This window comes from Leptidea sinapis, chromosome 25 (assembly GCF_905404315.1).
Source record: "Leptidea sinapis chromosome 25, ilLepSina1.1, whole genome shotgun sequence".
Lineage (NCBI taxonomy): Eukaryota > Metazoa > Arthropoda > Insecta > Lepidoptera > Pieridae > Leptidea > Leptidea sinapis.
This window is the reverse complement of record NC_066289.1, coordinates 12,279,330-12,300,614: the sequence shown is the minus strand read 5'-3', so window position 1 is coordinate 12,300,614 and position 21,285 is coordinate 12,279,330. Positions and strand designations below refer to the sequence as shown.

Genomic DNA, 21,285 nt, shown 5'->3' with positions numbered 1-21,285 from the left:
ATATATACCTGACAATAAATCAAATATATGGAAAATATTGACTATTTCGCTGACAACACTGTCAATAAAATGATAATTCTGAAGCTTTCCGAGTGTGAAACAGTATTGCAAATGGACGCGGGAAACTTTATACGTCCAAATAAAACCAATCATAAGCAAATTGTAAACATTTTTCATAATCTTGGTTTATTATCAGGTATAACTTTATACGAACTTTTGTTGTAAGGCCGTAAGTTGATATAAGTTCACTGGCGCCAGGGGCTTGTTCGCTTCGGCATGGAAGTAAAATGATTCTGCTTGACACAACAATGTCAAGAGAAACATTACACAGAATCATTACGCATGCGCGGTAGTTAAACGACTTGCAATGTCATTATTTGATTTTTTTTATGGTAGTTACTGATCTGCCCATAACATTAATAGCTTTATCTGAGTTAGAACCACTCGAGTGCCTAACGTTTTATAAAGAATACCTACAGTTTAATCATAAATATTTTTAATTTGACAATACTCCAACAGCAGCTATTTTTTAATGAACTAGAAAACTTGAATGCTGCGTCAAAAAATGCGGCTGACAGTCTACAGGATTGTGTTCCGTTTTAAATAGTAACCAATATAACTGGCTATAAAGGAACGGATTCACAGTATACTAAATTGACGTCACACTGTACAGTGGTCGCAGTGCATATCGGAACATACCCTAATTATCTGCAGTAAATATATGTATAACTAAATCCATTATGAAATTAGCAAGTATTAATTATTATGAGTGTGAATCTAGTAGACATTATTTTTATACTATTTTCAGTTTTAAGTGTGACGATTTCTTTTTAATCTTCCATACGTCGAGATAAAAGTTTCACTTTAAAAATTCATTTAGAATTGACAATATATTTAATAAACTTTAAATGACAGAGTTGTCAGTCGCGTAACCAAAAATCGTGACGATTTGCTATATAATTTCTTTTATACGTCGATAAAAAAGTTTCACTTCAAAAAAATTCCCAACTCACAAAAAACTTCAGATAGAATCTCTTGACAGAAGCTTGCATGTTTCCACCAAAGATGTTTCACTAATTACCTTGTACGTACGAATCATTAATAACACCAACGAGACAGCTTATTGCAAATTTTCTCACTACAAGTACTGCTGTATGTAGACAGAGATATTATATCAACTAATGACTACAGTCGATATAATGCCTGTTCAATACGACGTCAGCGATGGCCACTAACAATATTTGAGTCCGTTATGTCTTAGTTTTTACAGACGAATAAAGGAGGTTCCAAATTCAAACTAATACTATTTGTGTGTGTGTGTTGTGTATGATGGATATGACCTCTTATAATGTATTTATATTTTTAACCACAGACTTATAATATCGTATAGATTATAGACGAACAAAGCAAAAGAGATGAACATCTCTTACGGAGATAAAGTAAGATAGGAAAGTAAATCTATGGTTAACAATTTGTTATGTTTTTAAAGTGATAACCCTCACTTCTGGGATTAATACACAAATAAATTTTAAAAACAAAATTTTATGAACGATGCGGGACTCGAACTCACGACCTCTGGCGTTCCGAGCCAGTGCTCACCCAACTGAACTAACCGTTCTAGTGACGTATCGCTATAAAATCTTGTATGCTTTGTTCAACTCTCGCGTTGTGGCTTCATCTACAGGATCTACTTTGCAGTTGATGACCTGCTCAACCCCAATATTTGCATAGTAGGAAATTGACTTGAGATGTCGCTCTTAAGATATTTTGTTTTCAAAAAATCTATTGTTACTCACCAATTTTAATTGGCAAGTCATAAACAGTCGGCCACGCTTTGCATAAGCTCCATACTATTTAGATTATTAAACCACTAGCTAACGCACACATTGACAAAGCCAAATTGGTCACGCATCACAGGCTGCCAGGTGGTCTATACGATAGTAACTTATCTTACAAGTCTATGATATTAACGAACGTCAAAATTCAAGTGGTCTGTAAATTTTAAAGTAATACTTCTTATTGCGCGCTTGCGAAAAAAATATAAGAGTGTAGTTTTTACGACGCTTGAACGGTGCAATGATTTTGTACAATAATCATGTATCACTTTAAAATCACCAATCAAAAGTACCGTTTACAATCTGAACATTACCTGATGATGTCATGTCATGTCAACCTATAGGACATAAAAACAATTATTTTAAATCACCAAAATAAACAACAAGTTTATCAGTTACCATTACTGAACACAATTATGTAGAACAAACTTCAAGAAATTTTTTATTCGTTAAATTCACAATCTAATTCATAAATCGCATTCCTCACCCCTCGCTTCCCCTTCCCGCCGCCGATAGGATTCCTGTTAAAATATGACCATAATTTAAGGCAGAATTATTGAATAGATTTAGTGAAAAAGACCCCACTGCTTATTTAAGACTAGCTGACCTGGCAAACGTTGCTATATAAATTATATATCATGTAAACCTTCCTTGAGCTTCAACGAATCTATTACAAAAGATTTCATTGAGATCGGTCGAATAGTGTAGGAGTTATTAGGGAACATACAAACATACATTCTCTTTTATATATAGATTTATTAATAATTGTACATACCACGACTTTTATTCTCTTTTGGTAATTGAAAACAAGTGATATATAGAAGAAGCTTGTCTGTACTTCTCCATGGCATAAAAAGGATAGGGAAGTCCCAGGTCCAAGGGTGTCGCAAGAGGCGACTTAGGGTATTTACCTTAGGAGCCTGCTTTGCACAAGATGCCGGCTAGACTATGGTTGGACAATGGCACCTTTTTCTGCCGTGAATCAGTATATTACTGCTAAGTAAGCATTATTGTGTATCGGTCTGTAGAGCGCCGAAAGGAGACTTAATATCTCAAAGTGACGAGCGCAATTGTAGTGGCAGTCGGAATTTTTGGGTTTTTCAAAAATCTTGAGCTGCACTGCATTGTAAGGCAGGGCGTATCAATTACCACTGTCACCCTCCTGCTCGTCTCGTCCCTAATAAGGGACAATGTCCCCTAATAAGGAAAGTTATAACAATAGTCATAAAAAACAAAACCTGTTACAAATCACAACAGATGAAGTCGAGTACAAAATCTAATTATTTAATTGCAATTTGCGCGGACAAATTCGCGGGCAGTTGCATGTACATCATAAAAGTCGACGCGTGCGTGCACACCATATATTATAGCGTCTGATTGATGACTCGATCATGTTTCTCTAGCAATTTGTATATATTGTACATTAGTGTTCACTTCCTTATTATATTAACTGTTGTTCTATATCGCCATTGATGAAATTGATCTTCGCCTTGACACATTGAAAAGTCCATTAAGGCGTTATTACACGCCAGTGACACAAGAACTGTTTCATCTATGTGATTATTAAATAACAAAATCCATACGCGGCTTTACTGAAAGTCAAGTCTGCTCTGGCCAATTATAATTAAAATAAAAAAAGAACAATCATAGTATTCGTAAATTGAACAATTCGACAGAAGGTTACTATTTTTAACCGACTTCGAAAAAGGAGGAGGTTCTCAATTCGTCGTTATTTTTTTTTATGTTTGGTACCTCGAAACTTTCGACTGGGTGAACCGATTTTGATAATTCTTTTTTTATTTGAAAGCTGGTGCTTCCCGTGTGGTCCCATTGTCATCCAAAATAGGTAGTTTTAGGTGAGATGTGCTTGAGTCGTGAGGAGGCGAGAGGCGAGAGCGGGTCGCGGCGGAAGGACACCGATTCCAAAAATAACAATAATCGTAATTAGAATTAGATTTATTAATTAGATTGTATAAAAATACGCAATTATTTTAATACTTTTTAGTGCACATTATATCTATTGTTTTGGAATAGTGTTTTTGAAGTCGGTTGTTTTTTTGGCAGAAGTGGCTTGAGTCAACAACAAAGTTGCTTTAAACTTTAATTATCATTTGGTGATGAAACTCCCTCTTGGAGCACGGTGTATTCCTTGTTCAGTGAATTCTCTGAAATCTACATGACGATTTACGCCCGGCAACTGCTATTGTTATCCGAAACTGACATTGAAATCATAAGACAACTAATTAAAGCTGATAAAAATTACTCCTAAGCTAATTCGTACTGTATTAGGCATAGTTGGTGCACACAAGTGCAAATAAGGTTACCATCCGTCAGGATTAATCCGGACATATCCGGACTTTTGTCTAACAGAAACTAGACTCTTCTAGTCCGGATTTTGTCTGGTTCTCTAAGTTGGTTGGATTTTATTTTTAATTAGATGGAATAAAGAAATAAAACTACATATTAACTAATGTCAAATAAGTCCTTAAGAGAAACGAAATCTAAACGAGACTAAGAAGTCCGGACCACTATCGAAATAGCAGGCTTTTTGTGAGGACTTTTCAAATTACTCAATAGTAACCCAAGTGCAAAAGATTTGATTAGTATGTAGGGTAGTGCTACAAAACGATAAAAAAATTAACAGAGGACAGACATTGGCTGTATATATTATTGAAAAACTGCTTTATAAAATTTCCTTCGCATCACGTGAATCTCTCGCCCGTTTGGCGCCAAAAGTTTTCAGATTCAAGTTATGTTTTAAAAAAGCATTTATTTTCTCAAAATTGATTCCTTTAGAATTCTTTTTGATATCATTTCTTACACTACCACCAAATCGGAAACATTTGGAGCTCTGAGAGAGAAGAAGCGGCGCAAGAAACTGTCCTAGCATTCTTTTTTGCGCTCTTAATAAAATATATAATATTGTACTGTCATTGTTATTGCTGTAAAATAATCATAATCTATTATATCAATTATGAGATTATACGTAAAACAACTTTTTTCCTTTAGCCTTGAGGCGTCAGGTAAATACTCATTTTTCTTATTGCTTCAACACATGATCGGTATTGGTACGTACGGACAATCGGACGGTCCGGTAAGCACCTCGCAATAATATCTTCGGCGTCGTACTCGGTATGGTCCGGACGAATAATAATAATTTTGTACGATGGATAATGTGACACACTACGCGTCAGATGGTTCGGCCGTACCAAATCCATGTGTTTAGGCTATAAGAAAAGTGAGTCTTGAACTACTTTTAGCACCTCGTACCCAGGGGCGTGCATTGGTTTTCTAGTAAGGTAGGCACTGTGCATATAACTAGTCGTAATTGAGATTTGGATAAATAAAGATTGCTTATTTCGTAAGCGAAAGGAAAAATTCTATGAGTTCAATAGAAGTTTGGTAATAAATTAACGGGACCAAATTAAACTAAATTAACTTCAACAATAGTTCTATATTTATTTAGGTTCATAACGAGGTCTGAAAGAAGATGTTGTGACAAAAATTGAGAAAGGTATGCTGAGATGGTTTGGACATGTCGAGAGAATGAATGAAGAACGATTGACGAAGAAAGTGTATAAGGCCAGTGTGAATGAAAGTGTTGGAAGGGGTAGACCTAGGCGGACGTTTCAAGATCAAATCAGGGACGTCTTGAAAAAAGGCCAGGTCAAGAGTACCCTAAACCGGAGAGCATGTATGAAAGGAATAATGAAAGTGGTCGAAGCGAAACAAGTATGTAAGGATCGTAGCAAGTGGAAAGAAGTGGTCTCTGCCTACCCCTACGGGAAAGAGGCGTGATTTTATGTATGTATGTATGCATAACAAGGTTTGCACTGCTTAATTGCCTATATGATATGCACGCCTATGCTCGTACCAATGATTCGGTCGGCGACTCAATCGAGCAGGTATGCACATCCTCAATGAACGTTCTAGCACATACATATTATTTGTGAGAAAATAATCTCGGATCTTGGAATACTATTAACATCAACTGACACATATGTTTTTTACACGTTAATTAGATCTGCTGTTAAAAATTATTGTACTGTATGTTATTATGTTTATAAATTAATTTAAAAAACGTCATAAATATAAATAACATACAGTTCTTAAAATAAAATATAATACTTATATATTGTACTTATGACGTAATCCTAATTAATTATTCAAATTCATTCAAACTGCAGTGGTTTTTTAGATGTTAAGTAGATTTACTTTTATATATTATAATTATTCTGTATTATGAATAATAATATGAATTATGAATAAATTATAAAATTCAAGTGCCTAGTCGTTCGCTAAGAAGATGAATGATATAATGAGTCGTCGTTATTTATTTTTATTTATTAATTTTTATAATGATTTTTAATTAACACACATATCTAAATTGTTTCATTTAGGTAAGAAGGTGGCTCGGTCGAAGCTAAAGCCTTCGTGCTTATTTTTTTATAAATATCTGAATTTTTTTAGTTAATTGTTTGTAAGGAACAGATTTAATTTTTAAAAAATATTGTATGATTAAAGATCTATCTCGCTTTAAAAAACATTTCACCTTCCACCGAGGTTTTTCAATTTTTTTTATGACAATAAGGGACGAGACAAGCAGAACGTTCAGCTGATGGTAATTGATACGCCCTGCCCATTACAGTGCCGCGAAGGATTCTTAAAACCCAAAAATTCTGAGCGGCACTAAATTTGCGCTCGTCACCTTGAGACATAAGAGGTTCTATAAGGGACTCATTTGCCCAGTAATTTCACTTCCTATGGCGCCTTCACGGTAGAAAAACGCGTCGTTGTGGTACCCATAATCTAGCCGGCATCCTGTGCAAAGGAGCGACCCACTGGTAAATGCACTATCAATTAGTTATTATAATGTTGCTAAACATTTATTACTACTATGCTCAATGGCTTTTTTTTCTTTACGTCTAGCGCAATCAACATACAACTACTTTAATCGACAAATATTATATGATATTTGTCGATAATATGATATGACCACTTTAATACGCCATTTTTTTAACGTGAAGAAAGTATGTAATCGGTATATTGTTTCTCAGCTGTTTGGCAAGATTTATTTTATTATCTAGTCGACTGACGCAACAATTCAACGACTAATTTCAAATTTATTCGTTACATATTTGTAGAGAACATCTGCGATCTATTTTTTGTTATGAATATAGAAAAGAAAGATAAAGAATTCATGTTTATTCATCATTCTTTCGATGAAGTTAAATATGTAATAATCATTAGCAGTACTAAAAAAAATAAAATAATCTTGAGCACGGGGAAGGGCGCTGGTGTGGGACGCGACTTGTGTCGACACTCTGGCTCCTTCTCATGTCCAAGTTACGTCAGTTGGTGCTGGGGCTGCTGCTTCGACTGCCGAAGACAGCGAGCGTCGCAAATAAGTTGATCTCAGTGAGTCATACATCTTTGTGCCGTTTGGTGTAGAGACACTAGGCCCTAGGGGCCCAGATGCTCGGATAATGTACAAAATACTATCTTCTCGCCTCAATAAGGCTACTAGAAACCCAAGCGCTGGCAGCTATTTCGGTCATCGGATCAGCCTAGTCAGTATTCTTGGTACGCTTCCATGTAATTATAGTTTTAATATAATATAATTACATTATTGTAAATATAGTTGTAACATTTGTTTCGTTTGAATAAATATATATAACTTAATAAATAAATTAACGATACCATCTCTCCATTATTGTACATAGCTCAATATTTTTTAATGGAATTGAACACTAGTCGTTTTCTTTCACCGATTTATGAACTGTAATTTCAGGAGATATATATTTTTGAACGTCAAGGCTAAAACATGAAAGATTAAAAATTGCGCTTCGGTACGACGAAGACCTTTCATAACACAAAAATACAGTTCAGTTGCCGAATCTTTATATGATTTGGTAGTAAGGAGATGCTGTTAGTAACGTGCTAGTAAATAGTAAATCCTCGCCTTGGAATAGAAAACCAAATATAAGGTTTTTTAATTATAAATTAAGTAAACTAGAATTTAGTTGAAAGCAATAACGTTCCAAACTTGATACACAAATTGGGAATGGAGCGACCGCCGTCAGTCTTATTTAATTGATGATCTAAAATTTATTATATAAAAAAAGAAGAAGCCCGCTAGGTTTCTAGCGCTGTTCTTCTCAGGTCTGAGGCATTCATTTCCGAATGGGTGATAGTTTTAGACTTTCAATATGTGATTTCAAGTCCTATCTTGATTAAAAATATTTATAAATTTACTTTTGAAGAAGAAAGATATTTGGGAAGAATTTTTCACAAGGAAGTAGTTTTAATCATTCAGAAACAGTAAGGAGATTACTTGTTTGTATATATTATTGTTTATTTGAGGACATGTCAATGAAAACGTATAGAAAACAAACAATACTACATTATTCATGTACGTACCCATTGTAAGTGAATTTTCTTCTAACTAAGTGAAGACAAATGCTACCCAATAAATTTGCACAGAGTTTCAAAGAAGGTTTAAAACGTGTATATTAGTGGCCAGTAAATATGCTATTTCAATATTTTCATTGCAATCCGTTTCTTTTGTGGGTTTTAACTTTTTACTTAGTAGGTAAAATTGATTATCTCAATCACTCGATTTTGGTGAAGGTGAGACACCTTTATGTAAACTTAGCATCCATGGCCAAAAGTGAGATAGAATATGTGGATGAATACATCTATCTACGACAAATTATTTCACCCACAGGAAATATAGAAAAATAAGTACGCAGGAGAATAGCAAATGGATGGAAAAATATTGGAGCAGAAAGATAGAACATGGGCCCTTACTAAAGTGAACTATTAGAAATTAAACATCTATGCCAGCACTCGATGGAACGTGATGGGGATCAAGAAAAAAGAACGAGTTAGGTTGAAAGACATTAAGAAAAGCACAAAGGTTCGAGTCATAGCAATAAATATCAGGAAATTAAAATACAAATGGGCGGGGCATATAGAGGGAAGGAGAAGTGGAATAAAAAGGTCACAGAATGGTGTCTTAGAAATGGTATAAGAAACAGGGGTTTCTGCTGCCAAATTCGCAGGGTGACCCGAAGCCACGTTGCCAAAAGTAAAAATTAGAGAGAAAGGTTGGAGGAGTCCTATGCCAATTGGCAATCTTCAGAATAAGACCTAGATTGTATATAACTTAGTAAGAAATTGAATTACTTATTGTTGAATAAAAGGCTTTATAAATTATTTATTTTTAGCATCCATGGTCATTTCTAATACACGAGACCCTAGAGGTGAGTTTCCGTACTTTCAGGTGAGATGCTCTTGCCTTAAAGGTCCCTTTGTTTATCTTATTGTTAGTGATACGCCCTGTCCATTACGATGAATTCCGCTTATAATACAAGATCCCACTGCTTGATTCTGGAGGAACGTGTTTTTTTGATAAAACTAATTTTAAATGAACGTTTATGAAGTATGCTATGTATTAGCGATAGGTTGCCTATATAAAATTGGCCGCAAGTATCTGTTATTTATTTTAGTATAATAAATTTTCTTGTGTAATTTGCACCTATATGTAATTTTAAAGGAAATTATGTAAGGAATTGAAAAAAAACTGGTTGCCAGCTCTCAGTCAGCCGTTATGGGTTGCCAGGCGTAAACAGGTACATTTTTGTAGATAATATTGGCTATTAGTATTATTGATTGAATTATAAATGTCAAATTCATTCAATTTCAATTTACTGACACTTCAGAAAAATTAAGTTTCAGCGAAATAACTGGCTGGAATCTTATTGATTGGCAAGAAACTCAATGACTGGCAAGAAACACATTGACTCTATTATCAACTAACATTAACAGCTGCAGCGTGTGACAAAAAAGTTATACAACGATGCAAATATATGCAATAATAATACTCAAATGTGTCAACTTACTTAAGTCGAAAAATTAAGTAAATTTTTACGTCAAATAAATGCATACAATGCGTTAAAAATACAACAATGCATCAATCTGTACACACTGAAATAATGTAGATGGGAGTTGATTTACAAAGTAGCTGTGTGAGGCAAAAATATTCTTATACTAGCTGACCCGACAAACGTTGTTTTGCCATATAAATTGTATTGATCTTTTCCTTGCTAGTTGATAAGAGATGGCGCTAGTTGTATTCATTAGTAACAATCACACTTCTTTTAATATATTTTGTATAATTCACACTATAGTTTTATAAATTATAGCCTATTTGCTATTCTGGTGTGTAAGCTATATTATTGTAAAGTTTCATCAAAATCTATTCAGTAGATTTTGCGTTAAAGAAGTTCAAACATACATCCAGACATACAAACTTTCACATTTATAATATTAGTGGGAAGTCGTGTGTAGAAAGCCAGACACCAACAGAAAACTAAAATCTATTATCATGGCTATTAGAAAGTGGCTGGAAATTCGATAGATGTTATTGTGAGTATATCAAAATTAAAAAAATAAATAAAAACAAATGCCACACGAAAAAAGAGAGTACCACGTTTCCTATCTGCATATATATGTCGCTGGGATATGATAAAAACAGTGATTTGTTCAAATCTCGGAGGATGTTAAAATAACAACACGGTTTTATCATTTCACGAAACAAATCTAGTGATTTGACCAAATGACAGAGTTGGTTCCGTGAAATGACAAAAAGTATTTTCTTTGGTATTTATAAGGTGTATTTGGTAACACTTAGACATAATTTGGTAAGAATTTAGTATCGTGTCGCAGGTGGAGGAGAGAGAGATAGGAGGGGGGAGGGGGGAGATGTCGTCTGTCCCGTGGCTCACTTCCCCAGTCCCATGAAAATGTATCGCACCAGTCCCTTGAAAATCAAATTAATGTAATCATACCTCTTAACAGATAAAACTTTTTCTAGAAGCCAAGTAGAAGCCCAGCTTCGCGGGCGAACCCATTCCATCTGACCTGTCCGGGTCGGGGCTGTGACTGACTCAAGTCGGGTGACTCAAGTCTGATGCTCGCTTCGCTCGCTTTACATCCTAAGTTCTTCTAGTCGCGTCACTCATTGTCATTTCACAGACCCAACCCTGGCATTTGACCAAATCACTAGATTTGTTTAGAGAAATAATCAAATCGTTTTGTTCTTTTCTCCTTATGATTTGATGAAATCACTTAGGGAATTGACCAAATCTCTGTTATTATCATTTCCCTGCGATATTTATAAAGTACAAAGACGGCGTTGGAAATTTTATTCGTCAGCAACAACAATCGGTACAGACCTCCGTAGTAATATATCGTTGGGGAGTAAATAAAAAAATCGGTTGTGATCAAAAGCTATTCAGGCTTAAACATTTCCCATAGAGTTTCATTGAAAATGAGGTTTGTTTACTAGAACATGCCAACTATGGCCATTTTGAACAAATTAGTTTGTCTACATTGTAAGTCACGTGCTTTTTAAATTAATTGAAGCATCTTTTTATCATCTTAAAACAACTATATTCATATGCGTAACCAGGCATGCATGCATGGGTAGGGGACACGCGAGTAAACGTATAATTAATGTAATTTAAGTCTTGGCTCAGTTACATAAAAAACAACTCGTTTGAATTTCGCTACCGTGAAAGTGCGCTTATTTTCATAAGTTAAACTCTATACTCGAGCTAGATAGAAAGCTACAATTTAGCGACCATTTTCCTGGCTTACTGCTCCGCGTTATGTTATTATTAATATCATATAGGATTACTTCATTCCATAATACTGAGGTAGAGTACGTGCTCTTACGCCGGCTTAAGATAAATCTCATTTGGCATCCATACATGAATATTTTGCATTTGCGTTTTATAGCTTAGGCTTCGTTGCAACATATGAACTATTATAGTATAGTTATAGTTTAAGTCAATTTTAACGTTAACAGTAATGCTGACTTCAACATGTCTTGCAACATCGTGTATTTGCATAGTTAGGGTTAAAGTTGTAAAGTGAAATATCAAGTCAATATCGAGTATTTGTATTCGTGTATGAATGTGAAACTGTAATATTATTGGATGTGGGGTGGAGAGGACAAACGAGCGTACGGGTCACCTGGTGTTAATTGATCACCGCCGCCCACATTCATCTGCAATACCAAACGAGAGCGTTGCCGGCCTTTGAGGAAGGTGCATGCGGTTTTTGAAGGTACCCATGTGAAATCATCCTGGAAAAATCTCGCAAGGATACTCATTCTATATTTGGGTTATACCAGGCAGAATGTTCGTTGAAAACCTTTATTTAAAACGTTAAAACCTTTGTTCATTATAAGTACTTCATTTTGAAGTGTAAACTCCTTTAGCCGTGTTGGGAATTTTTTTGGTAGGGGAAAAAATTATGGGTTCGCGCAATAGCGTCGAGGAGAACTGGAACAATCTTGTATCTAAAATCAAGAATATGGTTTACATTTTGCTTTTCTTGAAGTTGAATTGGACTAAATTTAGTCAAAGCCACAAGTTTGTGCGTTCACCGCTAAAGTCTCCCTTTGTCGTATTCCCTCGATTCGAGATCACTCCTCTAACTGCCATCCCTGTATTGTCATACTTGGCGTCGATATATCGACTGACGTTCAGTTCGTAGTCTCTTGGAAGAAAAGGCCAAACTGGTCTCTTAAAAGCTTGATGTACTCGGAAGGCAGAGACTTCACTATAAGCCACTGCCTGCAACTATATAAGGCGCAAATTCAGCCTCATATGGAGTACTACTACCTCTGGGCGGAATTCTACCAATTGCGCCACTGATCGCCACTTATACAGGTAGTGATATATCTATCTAAGGCATAGTACACATATACAGCGCAAAGCCTCTAATTAGCCTCTCAACTAAACTTCCCTTAGATTAAGATTTTTGTGATTTAAAACGGAAGTAACAGAATGTGCTGTCATAGTGGACAGTACTATATAAATACAATGTTATTATTTTCGTGAATAAAAGAAAATTAAGTCCTATGTAATTGAAAACACCTGGAAACAAATTATTAGTATCCAAAAAAAGACAAAAGTTGAAATAAACGAAAGCTTAATGCTTAATAAAAGATTTTATCTATTAGACAGAATATAATTCCATGAATCAAAATTTTAGAAACACAGTTCCTACCGAGCAGTAATAGTTTAGCAGACTCATAAAAACTTTCTAACCTTTTTATCGCCTAGGTAATATAACATTACAGTATCTACGAAGAAACCCGGTTAGGTTAGACACCACGAAGGACATCAAAACATAATTTTCTCGTCGCAAGAACTTCAATAATCAATGAACAAGTCTAGGAATGTGAATCCAATAACATTCTTAATCAAAGTGGTCACAAAAACGTGTCTATGTAAGGCTAAGTGTAAGACTGATTCATGTCTAAAATTGTTAAATGACTATAGAAGAAGCTTAACAAAAAACATTTGTAACGAAGGATTAATATAAGCTAGCTTTACGTAGTATGTATGTATATAACATAGTGTGTGTGATATGTTAATGCACATAATCGGCAACTGACAAAAAATCCATTTATGTAAGAAAACCGTGTGGTGTCGTGGACACCGGATAGGAACGAAATTCCTTATTATAAAACTATTATTTTTACTGACTTACTAAAAAAAGGCAGATTCAACTGAATTCCACTGTCTAAAATAAAAAAAGTGTGTGTATGCTCGCAAGAAGTTATACTTCTTCGTTAAAAAAACAAATCTTTAAAATTATTTATTCGTCATGCTATTCTACGTTCGTAGAAAGAACAATATTGTAAAAATTGTGAAATAAATTATTGAATATTAACAAATACGGCTGTAGCCTGTATTGGCTTGAACCCTTTGCCTGTCCTAATAATGGACGAAGAAACCAAAAAACTTAAATGTCGCAAACGTCAGAAAATTTCTGAAAATTTTATTTTTAGATGTCGTTGTGCACGCGCAACTAATGTACGCATAATGTACATGTTTTGCTTTTATGTCAATATAATTTTGCAGATATAAACCTATTTAAATATGAATTAAATATTCGTTTGTTGTATTTTGGTTTGGGTTGGCCTTGTTACCAATACTCTAAATAAATAAAATGAACAATCAATGTAATGTGTCAGAAATGTGTCAAATGTAGTTGCTTGTCAATTATTTATATATCTTTTAATAAATACAGACCAATACCCTGTATAGTAGAGTAGAGTAACTCTATCTACTATTATAGTACCCTATAATAGTAGATAGAGTTGGCAGCCCTAGGAGAAAGTGCTGGGTGTAGGCAGGAGAAAATAAAACTACTGCTTTTATTTTTGTCCTGTCAATGATATGAAATGAAATTTGAGAGCGTGGAGATAATTAAGAGGAAGTGATAATTATTGAAAAGAAATACATACAATACACACATTATGTTAAGAGTCTGTACTCCTCCACCGGGTGTCACTTGGGGTGACCTTCCGGTGTGAAACGGTCAAATGTCGTATGATTATAGAAAAACGTCTGGTCAATTACTGATATAACCATGGACTGTAAGTAAACTGTTAATGTGTGGTCACCTTTATATGTCTGCGTAAATGACGAATAAATCCGTTAGTTAGCCCGATGTATACAATAATGAATCTAAAAAATGACACCCTGACCTTTTCTTACGAGAATTTCTGAATGACAGGATCAACAAACGAACATACAAGTCATTAACGATGGTGATAGATAAGATTTAATTCGCATACAAAGGTGGTTTTTAACATTTGATACATCAAAGAATAGCGCTGTGATAGTAAGAAATATTTCAATCAAAGCCAATTTCTTTGTGCTTATGACCGGTTACATCGTTCATTGATTATTGTTTAAGCTTGAGGGTAGATTGAAAACACTATTGTGAAGAGTTTTTGTTTAAGATATAACGTACTTAATTTGACGTATCAAAACCTATGTAATCTGGACCGTAATGGTATGGTATTTGTAAAGAAAGACAACAATTTTTTTAATTCTTATTTAAGAGATATATATAAGGGAGTCATAAAGGATCATAAGGATCTTTGGAACAGGTAAATGAAATATCAACTATGTACTTTATAAAAATAATATTATGTTTTTAAACTAAAAAGTATCAATTAAAGTTAAGCGTTTATAATGAAATAAAACTATACACCACAAAGCGCCAAATTTTTTTTCCAACGCATCTCCATTGCGAATGCGAATGTTATTAACAATAGTTTCTATGATTGAATCCGCGAGGGTTTGAGGGAATCCTCATATATTATAGGCACAGGACACACAGCGACTTACGTATTTTTAGCAACAAATCAGTCATTCGGACTCAGAATCGATCTTTAAATGAAGGTGGAACCAATAGCCCCATTAAAAGTATTTCATAAGAAATCATAACCAATCAGTCCTGATGAAAAAAGTGTAATAAAACAGATCTAATAAAAAAGTTGAAAGATAGTCATTGAAACTCAGTGATAAAATAATAAAACTTGGCTGTGTTTGGATTTGTATTATAAAATTGACTTTAAAATATCGCTGGAAGAACTTCGCTCATAGTTAGTTAGTAGAAAGTACCCTGAAATTGTATTTAATGTTATTTTAATCATATTTTTAAATTACTGTATGCGATCATTATTACTGTATGTACTTAAGGTAACCATGTCTTATCGTCCTGGAAACACCACGCAAGGAAGCGTGGTTCTGCGTGAAAACCGCACAAAAAACTCTAAACATCCAAATCAAAATATTCTAAAATCGTCTTCTAAAATCTTATTCATAAAAGATTATAATATTATTGTGACTTCATTTTGTATTTTTTCTGTCAAGCCATCTTCAAGCCTATGCTTCTGTACTAGAAATATCAATTATATCATTAAAGTAATTCCTAGCATCATGTCATGGATTCCACAACATTGTCATTTCAAGCGGCTTCCTCTTCACGACACTCACTCAATTATTGTCCATCTACCAGATGTCTGAAAAACCGTACAGCATACCACAAACGTATACAGTTTAATGGAACATTTATGTGAAATAAAACTAGACTTTATTCGTTTGTAATAAAAGTCTTTGTTGAACAGAAATTATTGAGCGTGTGCCCACAATTTAATCGACTATATCTTTGACGCAAAAAAGGACTTTATGTGGTGGAATTAAAATTGTTTGTTGGATAGTGGTGTTGAGCTTGTGTCCCGTGCGTGGATAATGCTAGACTATTGCAGTTTTATAGATTGCTTTCGTAATAAGATCGTAATGCGCTGAAGTGATCGTCATCCAACTCTACTTGAGAGCAATTTCTAGCATTAGAATACTGGATATCTGGTTATTAGTTTAGAAATATTATTTATTTTAAAATACATTACGTAATATATACCTACACAGATACATTGCTTCGCAAGGAGATCGTATTTGCATATAAGATATCTTTGCTGTAATAATCAATGTTCTTTTTAGTATTAAATGACACGGCTGAATCGTTGAACGCAAAACTTAAAAGGGATTTAATTTTAATAGTCAATCACAACACGAGCAAAAGTGACGCGGCCGTCTTTAATTATATTTTAATATAATTATGTAACAGTTAAATAAAGGATACCATATAATTTGCAGGTTGTTTTATTGGGCAACGATCCCAAGTCTCTGCAGTTAGTTAGCAGTAAATAGTGTAATTTAAATAATAAACTCACCTTATAGCATCACGTAGAATTCGATTGTGGCTTCATCAAATCTGAAATAAAAAATAATTAAATTATTATCCAAAGACAATTTTATTTTGATTATTTTTAACTTCCCGCTAAGAAAATTGAAAATATTCTAAAATTCGGGAAGTCATTTATACCCTGTTTTTCGAAAATTGAGTTTTCATCACTTGTTGTTTTAAGGTTCTAAGAAGCTTCCCTGACTATTCCCGTAATGGTGTCCGTATGTCTGCATGTATGTGTGTGTGTGTGTAGGTTTGTGTGTGTGTAGGCGTGTGTGTGTGTAGGTGTGTGTGTGTGTAGGTGTGTGTGTGTGTGTGTAGGTGTGTGTGTATAGGTGTGTGTGTGTGTGTAGGTGTGTGTGTGTAGGTGTGTGTGTATAGGTGTGTGTGTGTAGGTGTGTGTGTGGGTGTGTAGGTGTCTGTGTGGAGAGGTGAGGGTGAGGTTTATGGAAAACCACGTCGATTGCCACCAAGCCGATCAAAATCAGTTGATTCTTTCGTGACTTTGTTGACGTTACGTAATGTTTAACCGTTGACGAAAGAAAACCGAAAAAACTGTTTCCAGGGAATTACTTATTACTACGAAATTCCACTTGAAACTCGGTTCATTCATTCAAAAGTTATTGCCGGTAACAATTCAGAAAATAGTGTTTTATCAAACATGACTTGAAACTTTTATCAGACATGATTTTCAGAATGTTTTTTCAAATTGCTTGAAATTTAATATCTGATCAAATGCATGTTCTGAGTTCTTCTCGAAATAACACAAATTATATTTTTGAGCTAGAAGAGCTCAAAATCGTCCAAAGTACAGCTTTAAGCGTTTTGGTACAGAATTAGCGGGAAATTGCAGGCCCAGACCCATGACCATGGCCTTGGTGAATCGTGTTACTAATATTTTAATAAGATATCAATCAAGAGCACGTTAAAAATTAATAATGTATAAATGATTATTTTGTCTTTCCTTAGAAATTAATTAAGTAATATAAAAACTTTTGTTTTGCAAAATACAACAATGTTATATTTCATCGTACAAAACATCTTATATTATCACTTATGACGGCACGTTCCGTAAAAAACATTATAAAGTAAATAGAATAAAAACATCTAGTTTTAACATATGGTTCATTCACTTCACAATTATAATCGGTAGGGCATTCAAGTAAAGTTTAATGGAATCGTTATTAATTGGACCATATTATATCTCTTTATAACAACCTTAAGTGGAAGTTATAAAGATGATTTTTGAGCACCCGGTATTTCAGAGTTATGACGTGTAGTATAAGAGAGGAGGAACAATTTCGTTGATATTTTCATGTCAATCATCAACACATGAGCATAGTGTGAGTTACATCATCGCATTGCCGGTTTAGGTATAGTTTAAGCATAAGCGAAAGTAACGGATATATTTACAAACTAAGATTTCATAATTTTACTTTTCTGCGAAATAATTAAATATCAATTCAGATAATATTCTATAAGCAAAGGCATATATAATTTTAATTGATAAATAAGTATAATGATACTTACTCATCAGTTAAAATCTGTAGAACTCTACTGATTCCGTAAAAAGTATGTTATTTTTAATTCACCAAAGACAGGTTAATCAGTTTAGTAACACTAAGGATTAATAAGACTCAAAAATATATCATTCTATGACTATCCTAGTATTATCTGTATTATTTATAAGCTAGATTATTATCTTTTTAGGAAATAAAAAATAAATAATGTTTCGTTTATAGACCTATCTAGAACAAACTTGATTCAGTGGCGTTTTGGGCTATTCTGTCGTAAATCCTATTACTCCGCAGCTAAATATATAAATGATCAGACAGCCTGGGACTAGATTGTGATAATTTTATTGCGATAGAAAAACTGTACAATATTGTATATTTTTATTGAAAAGAGCGCAAAAAAAGAATGCTGGGAGAGTTTCTTGCGCCGCTTCTTCTCTCTCAGAGCGTCATTTGTTTCCGAAGCGGTAGAAGTATCTAGTATATTAGAAATGACATCAAAAAGAATTCTAAAGGAATCAAATTTTAGAAAATAAATGCCTTTTATGCCTTTATGCCTTTTAATTTATAAAATTATTTAATTTATATTAAATTAATTATTAAATAAATTTGACACGTGTTACACGAGGCATCCTCAGGACGTGTTGTCTCGCCAAAATCTGGCGATTTTGGATAATTATGAATTTGCGCAAAGTAACGCCTACTACAATAAATTTTATTTACCATCCAATTCATTATAATACTAAAGTAGTTTCCATGGCTAGAAGACGACGTGAAATGTTAATAAAATTTTATACTAGAGTTTCACGGTATCGTCATCGTAAATCTAATTTATTATTTTTAATTACAGTATTGTTGCATAATAAATGTTGCATAATAAATATAATAAAATATACTATAATAAACATTAGGCATATCTCGGTCTATAAAAGTGAGTAAGTGCGATATGGTAGGTTGGTTTCGACCGAAGCGTGGCAACTCACAGTGACCAACCGCCCATTACTTTTCCTTTATTTCTTCCTTGCTTTTTTGACGCGGAAATAATTGATTAATATTAATAGATGCATAATTACTTCAACTACTTGGAAATAGTATAACTTTGAGTCCCTTCTTCATCAGGCACATTGCATTGTATAATATTCAATTGTATTTATAATTACGTTTTACATATATTATCTTTACAGGAAACCCTATTACTGAGAACTGTTGCTCCGTTCGTCCCTCCGTCCATCTGTCTGTTGCGGTTTATATATATATAGAAAAGTATCTAATATAAGATTTATTCTTGTCTGGATGTCAATGTCCTTTTTCTCGTGAACGCGGGGGCTCCTGAAGTATAAAAACAAGGGCTTTCAGTTTTCAAATTCATGTGTTAGTTTTTCACCAAAACATAAGGTGAGCCGTGCCAATAATATTAACATTCATAGTCATACTCGCGTTAATCAAAGAAAATACAATATTGTATTATAAGTATACATATATGTAATAAGTGGAACATCAAACACGTGTATTTTTGGAAGACGCATCTATAATTGCGGCGGGTTATACCATCCGTTGACTTGGCGACCCGTCCGCGTCGCCACGGGACGCCAGACTGTATAGCAGCTTCAATATTAAACATTTTGTTTAAATTTTAATATATATTTTTTTTATAGAATAGGAGGACAAACGATCGTACGGGTCATTGGCCATGGCGAAAGCCGTATTGTCGGTCGTTGAAATGTTAATCATTAATTAATTTAAAAGTCAATTAGAAATAACTGAAAAAACCAAGTTGAAATAATAAAATTAAGTTGAATATACGAATATAAAAAAGTATTTCAATTAAATGTATCATATTTTAAAAAATACTATTTGTGAATATATACAAATTGGATTCGATATGTAAAATATGCCAGTTTCCCGACAACTCTTAAGTACTAAGAGGTTACATTATATTATTTACAGTAGATAATGATAATTCTAAAAAGCAAAAAAAATACTACATCATTTGTGTTCCGTTTTAACACACAATGGAATATGCTTAAGTGAAGAAATCTTTTAAAATTCATCTACAGTAAGCTAATAAGAACGCTAGCTGTTACTCTAAAATAAATTGATTTGGGATAGATGCTCTAAGATAGATTGTATAATATGTTTTATTGATTAGTGACTGACGTAAACAACAGTGATAATATCATCAGATATATAACGCATCGCAAAATAAACTAAGGCCGGGTTGCACCAACTAACTTTAGCAATAGCAAACATGTTAAAGTTGTTTAAGCAAAAAATGTGTTGCACCATTTGACAATTCTTAGGTGACGCTATAACTTTATCTGTTAACCGTAGCCGTCCAATATTCGCTGGTTAAAGCTATTGTTAATGTTAAATAGCTAAATAGCGATCTGCCGATACTTTTAAATAAATATTCGATATTGCCTTGATATTTCAATTTAGGAATACGATGGTGCAACACATTCCGCAGTCTATGTTAAAGTCAGCGTTACTGTTAACGTTAAATTTGACTGAAATTTTAACTAAAATAGCTAATATATGGTGCAACCTAATAGCAAAACGGCATAAAATTTGTTTTCTCAAAATTAGAATTCCTTTAGAATTCTTATTGATATCATTTCTAATATACTACATACTACTACCACTTTGGAAACAAATGGCACTCTGAGAGAGAAGAAGTGGCCCAAAAAACTCTCCCAGCATTCTTTATTTTTGCGCTCTTTTTAATATGTATTCAATATTGTACTGCCCATTGCTATTTCTATAAAATAATCATAATATAGTCCCAGACTGTCGGATAATTTAGATATTCAGCTGTGGAGTTTCAGTCAGTCAGAACATTTAAATTTTATTCATAGATAATACCTGAATAGTGTCTGGGTTTTTATTAAAATTGTGTGTACATTTACCCCCTTATTCATAATGGTCCGCTAACTTAAAACAGCCGCTAAGGAATGTTCTTTCTCATTCTGACTTAGGTCAATAGAAGAAGACAGAGTGAGAATTAGCAATGCTTTAAGTTAACAGACTATTATGAATAAGGGGGTTACTCTTAAAGCTATAATGTATCTTATGAAGCCTACTAGAATTAGTTACAAGCAATCCCTTATTTCTAGTGTTATAGTAATGAAAATCACTATTAAGAGCAAAAGGTGACGATTTTTTTGAACGTATATAGACACAAAAGACTTTTAATGTTGAATTGGATTCGTGTATTGGCATCACAAATTACAATAGTTATTTAAGGCCATGCCAACTGATGAGTTAGTGGCATTACAGACAGCACGAGTAGCAGAATGGCCTATTACGTACTGTGG

At 33.8% G+C, this 21,285-nt stretch overlaps 1 protein-coding gene across 1 annotated transcript in view; it reads right to left on the bottom strand.

The window, feature by feature from the left end:
* The window catches only part of LOC126971923 (uncharacterized), a 79,150-nt gene that overhangs the window by 43,124 nt on the left and 14,741 nt on the right, over positions 1-21,285 (bottom strand). The window contains exon 2 of the mRNA XM_050818429.1: positions 16,444-16,484. The gene's annotated coding sequence lies outside the window, so the exon portion shown is untranslated. The remainder of the gene's footprint in view (positions 1-16,443; positions 16,485-21,285) is intronic.